Source organism: Mustela nigripes, chromosome 7 (genome assembly GCF_022355385.1).
Source record: "Mustela nigripes isolate SB6536 chromosome 7, MUSNIG.SB6536, whole genome shotgun sequence".
Taxonomy (NCBI): domain Eukaryota; kingdom Metazoa; phylum Chordata; class Mammalia; order Carnivora; family Mustelidae; genus Mustela; species Mustela nigripes.
Genome location: NC_081563.1, coordinates 105,144,391 through 105,159,588, shown reverse-complemented (window position 1 = coordinate 105,159,588; position 15,198 = coordinate 105,144,391). Strand labels below are relative to the sequence as shown.

General features: G+C 42.8%; 1 protein-coding gene across 3 annotated transcripts in view; it reads left to right on the top strand.

The window, feature by feature from the left end:
* Positions 1–1,778: 1,778 nt before the first annotated feature.
* Positions 1,779–15,198, top strand: part of SNAP25 (synaptosome associated protein 25) — an 84,218-nt gene continuing 70,798 nt past the window's right edge. Inside the window, exons 1-2 of one of the 3 annotated variants that reach the window (XM_059406545.1) lie at positions 1,782–1,930; positions 10,570–10,638. The gene's annotated coding sequence lies outside the window, so the exon portion shown is untranslated. Of the gene's footprint in view, positions 1,931–10,569; positions 10,639–15,198 lie in introns of all 3 variants that reach the window. The other 2 variants (XM_059406543.1, XM_059406542.1) reach the window with 2 other exon arrangements.

Here is a 15,198-nt window from a genome sequence, read left to right as displayed (position 1 = left end):
AGAATCTTTATTGTTTAATGAATATTTAAGTAGACAAATTTCAGCAACATGCCTTGTTTTGGGAATCCTGCTTTAATAAAAACCAAAGCACTATTTGTTAACTTTTATTAATAACACTAATATTTCAAAATACCCTTTGGGTCAGGGAATCGTTAAGAAACAATGACTTGTACTTGTACTTATTTCAACTAAAAGCAACCTTTATTAAATTCTTACAGCTCTGCTAGTTATGAACGTCCCCTTTACAACTCTGCTTTCCTCCTTTCCTTCTTTTCCTGGGATTCTCTCTCCAATAGCTTGCCATTAAAAACTTGAGCGTGGCCCTGAGGCCAGAGCGCGAGGTGGGTGTGTGGATGTGGTGGCAGGGTTGGGGATTGTGTGTTGTTTTTTCCGGATCCGAGAGAAGGATTTTCCATCGCCTGAAAGAGGCCATCAAGTTTTAACATTGCAAGGCACGACTTCTAATCGCACCCTTCCCGGAAAAGTACAAACAGTTCCTCAGCCGAGGTCCCCCACCTCCCACGCACTCTCCAGCTCGCCCTCCCCGCGGAGAACCCCGCGACAGCCTCCCCAACACCTGTGAATCATCCGAGAGGCTGCCACCGCGAAACCATTTGCATACCCCACCACCAGCTCTCCCTCGGTGCCTAAAGCACAACAAAGGAGGACAGTTAGGATTATTTCTTTACGATTATTATTTTTAATCTCTCATATGACCAGCGCCAAATAGCCTTTCCCGCTCACGCTGTTTCGAGCGTCAGCAATCCCCCCCTCCCCGCCCACCCCCGGCCTCGACTGGTACCTAGGTTTGCGCACTGAATGAACCACCAGAATTTTTGTAGCGTCCCAGAGATCCTTGAATCCTCAGCCCTCCACATTCCCCTTGAAAGTCCGGACGGTTCTAAAAGGTGTGTACGCGCTTCCGCGAACTATTCCTAAGAAACCCAACATAAAACCCCAGGCTCCGGTTGCATATTCAACCGAAAACAGCGTCATCTATTTTGCCCTCAGCAAACAACTCTCAACTCCAAGCCGTGAACTCCAGGAAACCCACGCTGGTCGGGTTAACTACCCTTCCCTCCCCCTTCGCCCAATTCATTTTGTATCTCTCAGAGATAATTGCTCTGACGTACTTTAAAATAACGTGTACGAGTCTGTCTCCCCAACTGACCACATTAATGCAAACTCCAAGCGCTCGATGCTGCTTTGATAAAATGAAGAAATCACTCATAAAAATAGCAGCCCACGTAGCCTTGCCATATATGGAGCTGGTGAGGGTTGACAGGGATGCCCCTTCAGAGCCGCTTCTTTAGAAAAAAACACATTGCAGCTGAAGTCCCCTCGGCTCCCTTCTCCCCCTCTTTCTACTCCTCTGCCTTCCCCTCCCCTTCTATGACTCAACCAAAGACAATTCAGCGGGGGGTGGAGGGATTATATATAATCGCATATATGTCGCATATATAACACAATATAACAGAGAGATACATATATACATATACATAGACACACAAAGAATATCAGAAAACCAGTCGCGAGATAAATGTATTTGCCTGACACCGGGTGTGAATAAGAATCGGCCCGTTCAGGTGTTTATAATAAACCCTGAAATACGAAGGTTTGCAGTATAGCGCACCGGGAGCTGAGTCAAGCGCTCGGCACAACTCGGCTCCTCCCCTCCCACCGCCGGCCTCCATCCTCCCTCCGCCCTCCCCTCAACACACTTCCTCCCCGCCCCTCCCAGAGAGGGCTATTAAAAGCTGCTGACGTCAAAAGGGACGGCCATCTTTGATGAGGGCAGAGCTCACGTTGCATTGAAGACGAAACCTCGGGGAGGTCAGGCGCTGTCTCTCCTTCCCTCCCTGCTTGGCGGCTCCTCCACACTTGCAACCTGCAAGGGGCCGGGCGAACACCACCCTCTGAAGAAGCCAAGGTAAGGAGCCTCCACCTCGGGACGTGGTTCTGGTTTTGGATGGCTGCATACCCAGAGGGGACCACAGCCAGGGAGACCAAGTGAGCTTGGGCAAATACAAGTATTTGTGCACCTAGGGTGCGGTATTCCGTGTGTGCGCGTTGGGATAGCTCCGGTCTGGGGCTTTATAAAGTATTTTCTAGGTGAGCTGCTTGGGGAAAGGAGGAATGGGGACATTGCAGATGGAGCGATGGGAAGGAAGCGCAAGGATACGTACCGAATAATAACTTACTCTTTCGAAACAGTAGTGGGACTCTCTCTCTCTTCCATTTTGCGATGCAGTTTTCAGAGATGTTTAGGCTGCTAGGTTTTTTATTTTGTTTTCTATAGACCAAAACAAACTAACCCTGTCGTTCTGACCCTGTTATTTTGACTGTTGTCGTTAAGGCGCTATTATCCAGGGAAGAATTAGGGAACAGGCAGGTTGTGGGCGCTGGGGAGGCGAAAGCAGAAGGGGGAGTTCCCGCCCCGGGCAAGCTGAGCTGCAGCCTCCATGCCCCGCGGACTTGATTTATGCCGCCTGCTTCACGTCAACTGCAGGCTGGCGGAAGGCGGGCGGGTCGTGCTGTGTGGGAGGGCTCTGCGGAGGGCTGGCGGGGGTGGGCTCGCCTTGGGGACTGCGGCGGGCCGCAGTCAGCACCCTGGACAGCAATACCGAGGGCCCTCGAGGGCGCCCGCGACCTTTCAGCACCGCGGACAGCGGTCCGGCAGCAGCAGCGCCGCATCTACCCGCAGCAGAGATGCCCGGCCAGAGCTGGGTGTTTAGGGCTGGAGACCAAACTGCCTCTCTGAGATCCCGGTCTCACAGAGACTCCCTAATAGAGAAGGCATAGTAGGTTAACAATTTTAAAAAAGAAAAAAATAAATCCTGCCCACAGGACTCCTTTGCAGGTAATTAATTACCTCTTCCATCCTCAGCTCCTTCATAGCTTCAGAAAAATAAGTCTACTTATGGAAATTTTCATGTTACCCCTTCCCCCCCTTTAGGTCAAAAATAAACACATTTCTTAAATTAAAAAAAAAAAAATATGCACTCATCCTCCAGTTGGATATCAAGGGTTTTGTTTTTAACACAGAGTTTGTCTGCAGACCTTCAGTGGGCATGAATGAGGTATATATATAGATATCATCAACATGATATTTCCATATAAATTTTTATTTGATTAAAAAAAGAGGGGGTAGTTGAACTAAGCAGAATCAACTTTAAGAACAAATCCTTCTTCCCCTTCCTTCTCCCCCATCCTTGTAATTAGGCATGAACATAAGCACATACTCACAAAAATACATCTCTGAGAAATATTACAGGTCCTCCAGGGTATAGATTTAATCTCTTTGGCCATGGTTTCAGAGTGAGTGGAAGTGTTTCCTATGGACCTTAGTTATCTCAACCGATAGTTTCTGATTTGAACATCATTAAGACTGGTTTTCCTCAGGAAAATCCAACTGTGTCCTTCAGGGTAATGCAGGTGTTAGATTGAAACCAGACTCTGACCTAAAGATCTACTGCAATTTCTATTACGGCACTGCGGGATTTTGCTGAGACAGTGATAAGTACTTTAACCATTTTCTATTCTGAGGATTGGGGCCTCTGAGTGAAAATAATTACCACTGGGATATTTCCTGCTGTTTGATATAACTAAAATTGGCATAAAATCACCAGGAGCAAAACTGTACTATTTGAATAGTTGTTAAATAAGAGTAACAGCGTCATAGGTAGGAATCTATGCAGCGCATTAAAAGAAACACTGTCATGAATCTTTGAAAAGCCTCACAATAAGATCTTGGATTGTTTTTGTAAGTCATAACTCCAATCATTTCTATACTAGAGCTCCTAAAATGCCCTGTCAATATAGAGGAGGTACTTTCACTGCCGGCTATTTATTTCCTAATGTTTTTCTATTTCATGGATAACCATGTGTTTCCATATGAGTATATACTGATCTATTACTGTGTATAGTTGTAAAATTAATATTCAGGGACACGTAAGTGCATGAAAAAATTTTATAACTCTGCAATCTGCAAGCGAAATAAACAACTGTGTTTTAGTGATGGGAGGAGGGGAGAAAAGATGAGTAGGAGTCTTTAAAAATGCTTTGACTTCATGCTGCATGTCCAGACAGCTCTGCGTAGTTGCGTCAAATGAAAAAGCCTAACGCTGCCAGAATTACGTGCTTGGACATTAGTAATTACTGCTGGGTTTGTTTGCTAGTGGAAGACTGGGGGGATTGGGGGGGGTGGAGGTAGAAGACCGCAGTGGAGCTGGCAAAGGGCAAAGATCTGGAAAGAAGTGGCGATGTGCACAATTATGGAGCTAATTCTAGAACAGCGTACTGAGAAATTAAAGAAAAACATAATTAAAGCATGAATTGAACATTTATATTATTGATAAGCTTCAGAAAAAAAAATGAAGAGATTTTCTATTTTAAATTTTAAACATCCAGGGCAATACGGCAAGAAGAGGCTGGAGCAGATGGACATCAGGATGTGCCAGGAAACATTCATGCAGACCCTCCGATGGTAGCTGCTTGTTTGTTCATTGGCATTTTCTGCATTATCACCTTGGCATTCAGAATGCGAAACAGTTTATAATCTTCTTAACCTCTCCATGGTAAAAATCTCCCAAGAATTTACAGTTTTATTCCTACTTTGTTAAACATGCACAACCACACATGCACAAACACAATAAACTGCCCCTTAATTAGCTTGTCTAATGGAATTCCTAAACTCTAAGTGTTAGCCCCAGAGTGGTGTTTATCAACCAGAAGACTGATATTTCTGCCAGTGGCACCTCTTCCCATAGCAGCCAGCCTTCAGCAGAACGTGTAGGTTTTGATGATTAGTAGAAATAAAAGATAACTTGAGAAAGAGATTGAGAGTGGAGACATGAAGGATAAAAATAGATAAATCTGCTCTTTTATATGATGTACTATGAAAAAACCATTTCTCTCACATTACGAAGCTGCTTCTCAAATCTATAAAGGTAAGAAAATTGGTGTTGTCAGCCTCAGCGTAGATACATTTCTGCAGTGTCATCCCTTGTCAGCAAGGACCGACGTGATAGGAAGATACTGACCAATCAATGAGCACCAGATACATAAATGAACCCCATGGAGGATATAAAGTCTCATGCTTATATGGTCTTTGACCTCAATAAGTTTAGCATGTAATAATCTTAGTAAAAATAATAAACAACAAAAATTAATAAATAATACCAGAATGAAATACAATAAAATAGTGGAAGAAAAATCATGAAGGGAATATATAATGATTTGCCCACTGAGTGTGACCAGAAATAAAGAAGGTAAATTCTAAGGAGGACAATATTGCATTGAACTAGAATGATCTGAGCAAGAAGGCAGTACATCAGCTGATTTTTGGAGGTTGGAGAAGTGGGGGAGATCTGCTGAGTAAAAGTTACAGCACAGGCAGAACTACAAATAAGGCAGACCCAAGTTATGGACAGCAAATTTCCATCCATTTGGGTAGTGAGTCTCTTATGTTTGGGAATATGCTGGAACAGAGACTTGAAGCCTTCTATGGAAGGCTTTGAATACCAAGTTGATGATTTAGTGCTTTATTTTCTAAAGTTAATTTCAGAGGAGAAGCTGATATAATAAAGTAACCAGATCCTTCTTAACATCTGGGAACTGCTATTTCCAGAATGGATTACATTTGCCTTCCTCCAGAAATAGAGGGGAGTAAATTGGTATAAAGGATGATTAATTAGAAGGAAAAAAAATCCTCAGTTAGGCATCCTTTAAGATCCTTCTCAGGATATACGTGGACTTATGAGTCTGCCTAGAAGTTAATGATAAGGTTCAAATTTTCATTATTGACTAGGACAAATTATTCAAGATGAGCACCTACCAGAAAGATTGCAAACCAGGTCAAGAAACCAGGAATGAGAGGCACCCAGAAGGTACACATGCACAATAGACTTGTAGAGCACTCTCTTGCATCCTTGGAGCATTCTGCCTTGTAACATAACACTGGCTGGCTGAATGAAAATAGAGGCCAGTTTTTCTGTGCATGTTTCAGGCTGCCTGACATATACAACCAGTCCCAGGTAGCTAAAATCTGAAGAAAAAAAAATCTATAGTAAAATTTTGGAAAACTGAGGTGAGGTGGACAGATAGCCTATTTCTTTCCTTACCATCCTAGCGGACTCTGCTGAGTCTCCTTACTCCAGGACTAGCTCAAAGTCTGAACTATACCTATTTCATTTTTAATCTTGTGGTTACCACTCTCACAGCAGAGCTTCAGAATTACAAATGCTGTCAGAACTGCTGAACTGAAATAGTCAGAGACTCCATGCGGACGAATAAGTGGCAGTTGCAGACGTAGATCTTGTTGCTCTTTCAATTCTCATGCGGAAGTGTCGAGGGACTATGCTCATCTGTTCTTCACCGAAACACTGGCAGGTGAGACATCCTTAGGATAACATGTTGATTTCCAAGACGATTCCCTGGGGGGGAATTTGGAAATAGTGATGTTTCAGAGGAGGTCAAACTGGTGGTTATTAAAGTGAATGCAGAGGGCCTTCCAAGTATCAAGAGGGAGGGAGAAGACACTGTATAGCATTGAGGAAGCAGAACATGATGAGTGCAGAAAGGGTTTTAAAGTATAATTAGTTGTAAAAGGAGGAAGAGATTTCAGGGAAATTTCCAGAGAACTTTAGCTGCAGTGTCAGAATTACTATCACTGCTCTAATGATAATAGCTACTCACTGCTACATAATTTTCTTCACAAGGATTTCAAAGCATTTCACCCAATATAAATGTACCACCAGTTTCTGATTTCTAAATGAATACTGCAAACCACAGTTATAGGATGAGTTTATATATGATATTAGATAACATTTAGTAAGCCATAGCTATCATGTAGAACAGATACCCAAAGCCATGATTAATCAGAATAGGTTTATGGGGGAGAAGAGTGAGCCACTAATTCTAAAAGCTTTTACCTGTACCAGTTCAGTAAATCTGCATAACAACCCTGTATTCAGGGTATCGTTACTATTTCCATTTTACAGATGAGCAAACTGAGGCAACGGAAGGCTGAGAAACTTGCTTAAGATCACAGAGCAGAGTCCAGAGACTAAGCCATTAACTGTCTATTATGCGACCTCTTGCATCATCCACATTTTTCGTATCGGCCAAATCAGGCCCAGAGAATGTACATGATTTCTTTTCCAATATCTTTTCCCCTAGATTGTGCTGCAGGGCATGATGGCAAAGATGCTGATCAGGAGCCAGGAGACCCAGTTCTAGCCCTGAAGCATCTGCTTGTAATTTCCTGTTTGGGAGTCCCCCTATCTTTACATAAGTCACTCAACCACCATTGAACTCAGTTTGTTTATCTATAGAATGGCAGATCTGGACTAATATTTTCCAATATCTGTACTATTCAGAAGTTAATGAAATTGGTGCTGCAAACTCTGGATAGTAGGTCTGGTTCCAGTGACCTGTTGATCTCAGCAGGCCCTGCCTTAACATTGCTTCAGTACCTGACCTGACTCCCACCCCCATTATGAGATTAATTTACATCCAGTCTCCCTCCTCTTCAATTTCTCATTCCCCCTCTCTCTTTCTCTTTTCCCCCCTCCCAGGAATTTCTTTCGCATCATCTTTCTGAAGTCTTATGGTCAGACTTCAGAAATCCTGGCTTTTTCCTCAAGGCCCTGATCTGAGCCATCAGTGTTTTGGGGACCTTTCACCCTTCTCAATCAGATTTATTGTTCTCTGGCACAGACTGTTTCCTACAACCTGCCTAAACTTTTTATAATTCTTTTCCCAGCCTAATTAACTGGCGGTTGCTGTTTTTCTTTTTATCCCTTTCTAGACCTAAAGCAGTTTATTAGCTACTATTGCTTCATTTCTCCTCTTTCTTCCTCTGCCACTTGGAAAAAAGGAAAACACTTTCCTAGAATCTGTGAGCTCTTAAGTACTTAAACCATAACAATTCCATGTGATTTGAATCACGTAATATTAGTAGCTAGTTCAAAAACTAATCAAGTTTGATGGATGGGTTAAGGGTGGAGAGGGAAAATAACATTTAAAAAAGCTTTAAGAGGGCGCCTGGGTGGCTCCGTGGGTTAAAGCCTCTGCCTTTGGCTCCGGTCATGATCTCAGGGTCATGATCTCAGGGTCCTGGGATCAAGCCCTGCATGGGGCTCTCTGCTGGGCAGGGAGCCTGCCTCCTCCTCTCTCTCTGCCTGCCTCTCTGCCTACTTGTCATCACTGTCTGTCAAATAAATACATAAAATCTTTAAAAAAAAAAAAAACCTTAAAGGTCAAGGGACAAAGAAAAGGTGAAGCCTTAAAGCCTCTGAGATTTATAGTTCAGAGGCTAGCAGCTGGCAGTACAATGTTTATTAATTAAACTCAGTCACGTGTGAATTGAAGTCCCATGCTCCCGAAAAGCTGTGTTTTCCCCCTGTTGCTAAAATCCCATTCCTCCTGCAATGTTTTACCAGAGTAAAGCATGGCATGACAAGAGGAAATCTTAACTGATTTCTTCACTGCTGTCTCTCAGAGGTTAGCCTCGGCAGCAATTTAACTGATGATAAGAACAGATCTGTATCCCCTAAAAGAGATGGGGGACAATCCTGTGGAAGGGTTCGTGTTTCCTTTTAAATGCTCAGTGATCACTCTAGAGAAATTGAAAGTAAATGACAGTGTCATTACCAGATTGACGCTGTATGACAGCAGCACTGGCTTTATGGATGGGCTTTCCGTGGTCGTGGAAAAATACACATGATCCTCTTAGCTAGTAAAGGAAGCCAAATTGTGTTTCCTGTGAAGTGGGAACTCAAACGACTCACTAATCTTTTCTCCTGCTTTGGGGTTTTTGTTGTTGTTGACCTGATTTGGTTCCTAGTACCCAGAGATGGTTAATGCTCTCGTGTCTCGTGTTTGTGCTTTCGGCTCCCTCCCCTCCTCCATCCTCCAAAACAGTCCATTTTATACTTGAAGAACAAGATTCTATTCCCACTAAAATGGTAGGTTCTACAAAATGACCACCTGGTCTCATCACTTCTCCATCGCTTCCTATAACCAAATCCCACCAGTCACAGGTTTTGAACTTGGGAGATGACTCTTCATGCCTGCAGGCTTGAGCCAGTGGCTTCTGTTCTTTGGTCGTCAGCACTTCTGAAAATGAAAGCCTCAGAGGTGCCCCCCTGAGGCCAGATTTGCACTGCACTCTGGCCCTGCTCCTATTTCAGACAAATCCATTTGTGTAGTTCTGAGAATTCTGCAAGTTGGACAGAATTCCTTTGCGATGGGGACTCTCAGACCAAATTGCTGATTTCCTTTCTTTATATTCATCTTTTGTACAATTTCAAAAAAGTAATGACTGAAAAGTTGCTAAGCCATGCATTTCTTGAATTTCTCTGCAGTTAGTCCCAGATCCGTCTGACAGCTCCAAGTAAATCAGACCGTGACTTATCCATTGATAAACAGAAATTAGAGGGACATACATGCTCATGTGTCTGCTAGGAAGACTATGCAATAGTCCTGTCAAGTGAATTTTTTATTTTATTGGAAAATCCTTGTAAACTCACTGTAACACTAGAAATCAAGATAGCATTCCTGATTTAGGCCAGGGAAATTGCTGAACATACCCAATTTTTCCAATTCTAAGATGACTCTCCCTAGTATTCCTCAAACTTAAATCAGCCGTCATCATGGCACTTTTCATTAATTAATTAATTCAACAAATATTTATTGAGCATCTGTCATGTGCCAGAAAACACTGTACTGATTACCGAAGATAGAGCAGTAAATAAAGCATGCACGTTTCTGCCTTCATTGCATTTTTCTGGGCATGCCCTTTTGACATGTTATTATTTTAGAAGACGTGTTTCACATAGGATCCCTTTTTAAATCTAAGATTATTAACCCAACTTAGAAAAGAACTTGGTTCTCTATTCAACATGCGCAATTGATTGAAGGTTTCTACTGAGTGGTCAGTATCCATAGAGGGATTGCTACATCATAAACAGAATATGTATTAACACCCTCAGTCATCAAGGAATTCAGTAAATGTCTAAGATATACCCTTACATAAATTTGTCTCTATGGACATGGCAATCAACTAAGATATCACTAACATTTCCTTTAAGTGCATATATCCCAGTCTTTTGGCACCTATCTTTATAGATCCTTCCCACCAGTCATGGGGGAAACAGGTCAAGCTTTGAAGAACATGGTACCTCCTCAGTCAGAAAATCTAGCCCTGACTGTAAAGGTCATGGAACAATGTAAGAATAGGGTGACTGAGAGAAAGAGCAGCATTTTTTGATGACAGTAATTCCCAAGCCAATCCACTTACCTCCTCTGGGAACTTCCTGTCATGAAACAAGGTTTCAAAGATTCAGGATCAAGTAGAAGTATGTATTAGGCTCCCAACTCTTGCCTTTAGAAATGTACCTTTTCTTCCCAATGAGCAATGCTCCCATCTCCCTTATATGATTTCTCACATAGCTTTGTAATTGCATATGCATTTTTCTTCCTTAACAGACTATAAAATCTTTGAGAGCAAGGGCAATATGTTTAACCATTTTTGAATCCTTGGTAACAGTGCCTGTCACACACCAGGTATACAGGACATGAATGAGTGAATGGGATTACCAACCACCCCTTTGCAGAAAAAAGAATTCTACTACTGTAAGTAATTCCTCCTTTTATTAACCAAATGTTATGATCAGAACAACTCAGGAATGCATATTCACCCTAACTGTTGGAATGAAGTTTGGTGCCAACGAAGTTCTTGTGTTCACCTCAACTAGCTGCCAAACTTTTGCCAATGATTTCTTTTTTCTGACCTGCTCTTTTATCACCTATAAGTCAGGGGTTAAAATGCTAATGAAGACTCAGGTGATTCTCAAGGAAAGTGAGGCCAAAAGCAGGTTTGTATTCAGGGATGAAAAGCCATTGCCTATGAGTGATTTAAGTCAAATTACATACAGAGCCAAGCTATTTGACATATATAAAATACATAGCTAAAATTCTTTACTTTTTACTAAGATGAAAAAGATGTTTTTGATTCTGCTGTCCACACATATCATAGTCACTGAGAGAGTGGTTCTTCAGCCAACTTTAATTTTCTGGTTTACGTATTTGCTGCTTCTCTGTTAGAATGGCGGCATGGTTGAGTTGGCTTCCCAGCAAATGCTAACTTTTCCTTTCAAACATCCAGTGTTCTCTTGCCTAGGAGAGAAAAATAAACTGAGGCATGATGTGGTAAATCACTCCCATTTATCTTTAAAAAAAAAAAAAAAAAAAAAAGCTGTTACCAGCTAAGGACTGGATTTTGCATTTCTTTTTCCCCAGCCCTTCTCATGAAACAAGTCTAAAACCATGGGTCAGTTACCCTGCACCCTACTTTCTCCAGCTGCAAACAAGTCTACCACTTGACGAACATAAGAAAAAGCTAACTAACTTATGGAATGACTGTGGTATGGTACACTAGACCATTCGCATACATTTTCTCATTGAATCTCTATGGCAACCTTAAAAGGGCTTAAAATTCTCATCTCTGACTGCAAAGCCTGTGTTTTTTCCCAACTATGAATTTTCCCCATCAGTTGCATACAATCCGTTGAGATCTACCAGAAAGCATGCTCTGGACATGTAGAACATGAGTCAGCAAAATCCAAAAAAACTCAGTCCTCTGGGCTAGAAAGTCAGGTGAGATATGGTAGTATGGGGAACCAGGAGAAACAAAGTATCCAGCAAGCTCCTTGAGCACTGCATTGAGAGAAATGGCTGCATACTTGGCCCATTTCTGCCACTGCAATTATAGGACCCGGACCAATTTATGTAACCTGAATTGAGCCTCAATTTTCACGTCTATAAAAAGCAAGCAATAGCTGCCTTACGTATGTCACGTGGTTGTCATGAGACTTAAAGGAGCTAATGCTTGTCAAGATCTATTCCTTCCATCACTCTGCAATCGAGGAGGAAGCTGTTATTACCATGCTCTAGTAGCCATCATTTGCCATGCCAGATTTTCAGTGTTCTTTACTGCAGATGATGTGAAGACCGTATGCATCTTTTCCTCTTTATAATGTTGAGTTTGCTTAAAGACATAGGTCTTGGTATCATTATATCTTAGTTTGCACAGCATGCATGATAAAATGGGAAAATGTGTCAACAGTCTGGTTTTTCTACTTGGGGGAGGATTTTTAAAAATGCCTTTGAAGAGCATTTCTGCTTATGGAGTGGACTTGTGAGTCTCTGGATAGCGTTTGGAGATACAAGAGGCTCAGTTATGGTTTAAACACTGGTCCCCTTTTGCTTGGTGCCTGGGGACTTAAGGCTCTTAATGAGTTAAAAAGAGATGGTATGCAAAATTTCCTGCTCTTCTTTAGCTTGAGAAAAAGAAATTTGCTGTAAGCTATTTTGTGAATCGTTACCGAAGCTACATCTGTTGGCTTCATCTTGTATTCAGCTTTGTGTGAGGTTTTTTTGTCAGGGAGGGTTGGATTCCTTACTAAATATTGTGTGCGTGCGTGTGTGTTTTGTATGTGTATACAATACGCAAGCAGAGAGGTGCAAACACAGATGTTTTCTTGGAGGCGGCCTTGGGCACAAGATTCCGGCCTATCTCACCTCATTGTCAAAAGCTTTAGTTTTATTCATAAGCCAATAAATATAAAACCTGCATAGGTGTGTTACATGATCTGCAAAATGGATGCTGCTATGTCGCATTCACAGAATGATTTTTCTTCCGAGTTCCAGATCCCCCAAAGCAACCCTGCCTATGGCCATGACCTCAGATTCTGCTTTTGGGAGCAGTCCTGTGCATCTAGACCTTGAGGATAGGAGAGATTTTGGGGAAAATTTTTGAAACTCACATTGTCTTTTGAGCATCTACTATGTACTAGTTACTATATTTTAGTCTATTATACTGGTATACTACTAGTATACTACAAGTATAGGATGGTCTAGTATACTAGTAGCTAGTTTTTTTTTTTAATATTTTATGTGTTTATTTTAGAGAGAGAGAGAGAGAGCATATGTGCAAGTAGGGGGAGGGGCGGAGAGAGAGAATCTCAAGCACACTCAGCGCTGAACACAGAGCCTCACAAGAGGCTAGATCCTGGGACCCTGAAATCACGACCTGAGCCACAATCAAGGGTCTGACAGTTAACCAAATGAGCCACCCAGGCACTCCCTAATGTAGCTAGTATTATACTTAATTTGTACAGCAATCTTCTACGTGGTGGGTGTTATTTTCTATACTTAGAGAGGATACTGTTTGATAAAGGTCCTTTCAAGGTGCTAAGTGCTGCCCGTCCCCTCTCCATGAACCAGTGGATACATTAACTGGGGTTAGTGATCCAAATATCAGGCTTTCTGTTTTAGCCTGACTAGGGAAAAAAATGGTTAGGACCAGTAGCTGGAATCAGATGAGTTCTGCTCCAAGTCTACACTGGGACCCACTAAGGGAGAAAGGGCTGCAGAGATATGTGTAATCAGAACATCTAGAAACCTAAGGTCCTACCTTCCTTCTCCATCCATCCTTCCCAAAGCACAGAATCTTTCTCAGGAAGTTTGTAGCTTGGAGCAGACAAATCTGAGAGAAAAAACCAAGTTGGGAGAGAGAAAGTTGGGAGCCATCCTGAGCTCTGATTTCTCACTGCCCATTTCCTATCTCACAGAGTACTTGAGCTGGGGCAAATAAGAAAAGGATTGGAGGGGGTGGTAGAAGGTCTCTTCCCTGTACTGGTCTTCCCAAAGAGAGGAGGTTCCCATTTTAAGGGACAAAGTAGGAATTGATGAGTCTTTGAACATCAGAAAAGTTCCTCTTTCTTCCACCTGGCTAATACGAGAGAAAACTTTGAACTTAAGATCCTAAGTGCAGTATTACTGACCCTCCACAATCAGTGACCCATTACATTAGGACACTGGTTCTTAGGCGAGAGTCTTTGGACCAGCATCATCATCATCATCGTCACCGGAGAGGCTGTTAGAAATGCTGTTCTGAGGCCCCACTCCACACCTACACAATCGGAAACTCCAGTGCAGTGGGGAGGGCTGGAGTCTGTGTTTTCATCCCCTCCAGGTGATTCTGAGGCAGGCTCAAGTTTGAGAACTAACGTGCTAGCGATCTAGGAGCTCCTCAAGGGTTCACATTCATCTTAAACAGGGTCCGATGAGGATGAGGTATTTTCACTGTCTCTGCCTCACAAAAGCTGTGACCAGGAACTTAGAGAGGAGCTATCCTGGGCCACTGGCTAGAAGTCTCTACTTACTGAGGACAAGAGTCTTAGGTGGGAGATGCAGGGCTCTTTTTTCTGCTTTTCTCCCCCTACAACAATGGCTCAATCTCTTGCTCCTAGAATCTGCCCCCCAAAACCTCTCAAAATGTAAAATTGCACCAGATGACTAGAGAGCCCCTTTCTTCTTTCTGCTGCTCCAGCCTGAAGGATACCAGAGAGGAAAATGTACCCACTGTGCAAACGATACAGCCATTCCCATGGAGGAATTCCCATTCCTCTTTTGGTCTCCTCCATAAACTGTCACAGGTACAAGGAGGCGACATGACCGCTTTTCATACATCCCTGCAGTTTCTTATTTTCTGCTCTGGACCCCAGCTCCAACTGCCCTTGAGGAAGGAAAGGATCCTGCTGGCTCTCATTGCCCTTCTTTTCTGTGTAGAATCACACATTGGGGTTGCTGGGGCAGACTTCACAAATGGCATTTTTAAAAATGACACATGACCAGGCCCAGAGATAAATGACTTACCAGAGTCGCAGCTTAAGTGTTTGCAGCCAGGGCTGTCGGCTCACGGTTGAGTGCTGCTTCCGCTGCCCTGGCCTGCCTTGCCACTTCTGCCTTCACCTCTTTTCACGTTTTCTCTCCAGCACGGGGCCACACTCCAGGCTGGAAATCTCTCAGTCTGTTGTTACCCTCTGAGGCCTTCAGCCTCGGATGGTGACCCAACGTCTATAAAAGCAAGGAAGGAACATTCTTATGATCCTCAGCTGCCAGGCAGAGCTTCCTGAAAAGGATGGCTGTATGGCTTATGTCTTTTTGGTTTTGCATATAACAAAAACCCAAATATAAGTGGTTTGGGCAAAAATGGGGATTGACTGGCTCAGAGAATGCAAGTAAATGTTGAAGAGCCAAACCATGGGAAAAGCAGAGGTTTACTATGGAGGTTCACGCTTTTCCCTCCTGTCCTGGATTCCTTCTGAGTACTGATTCTGCTTTCTCTTT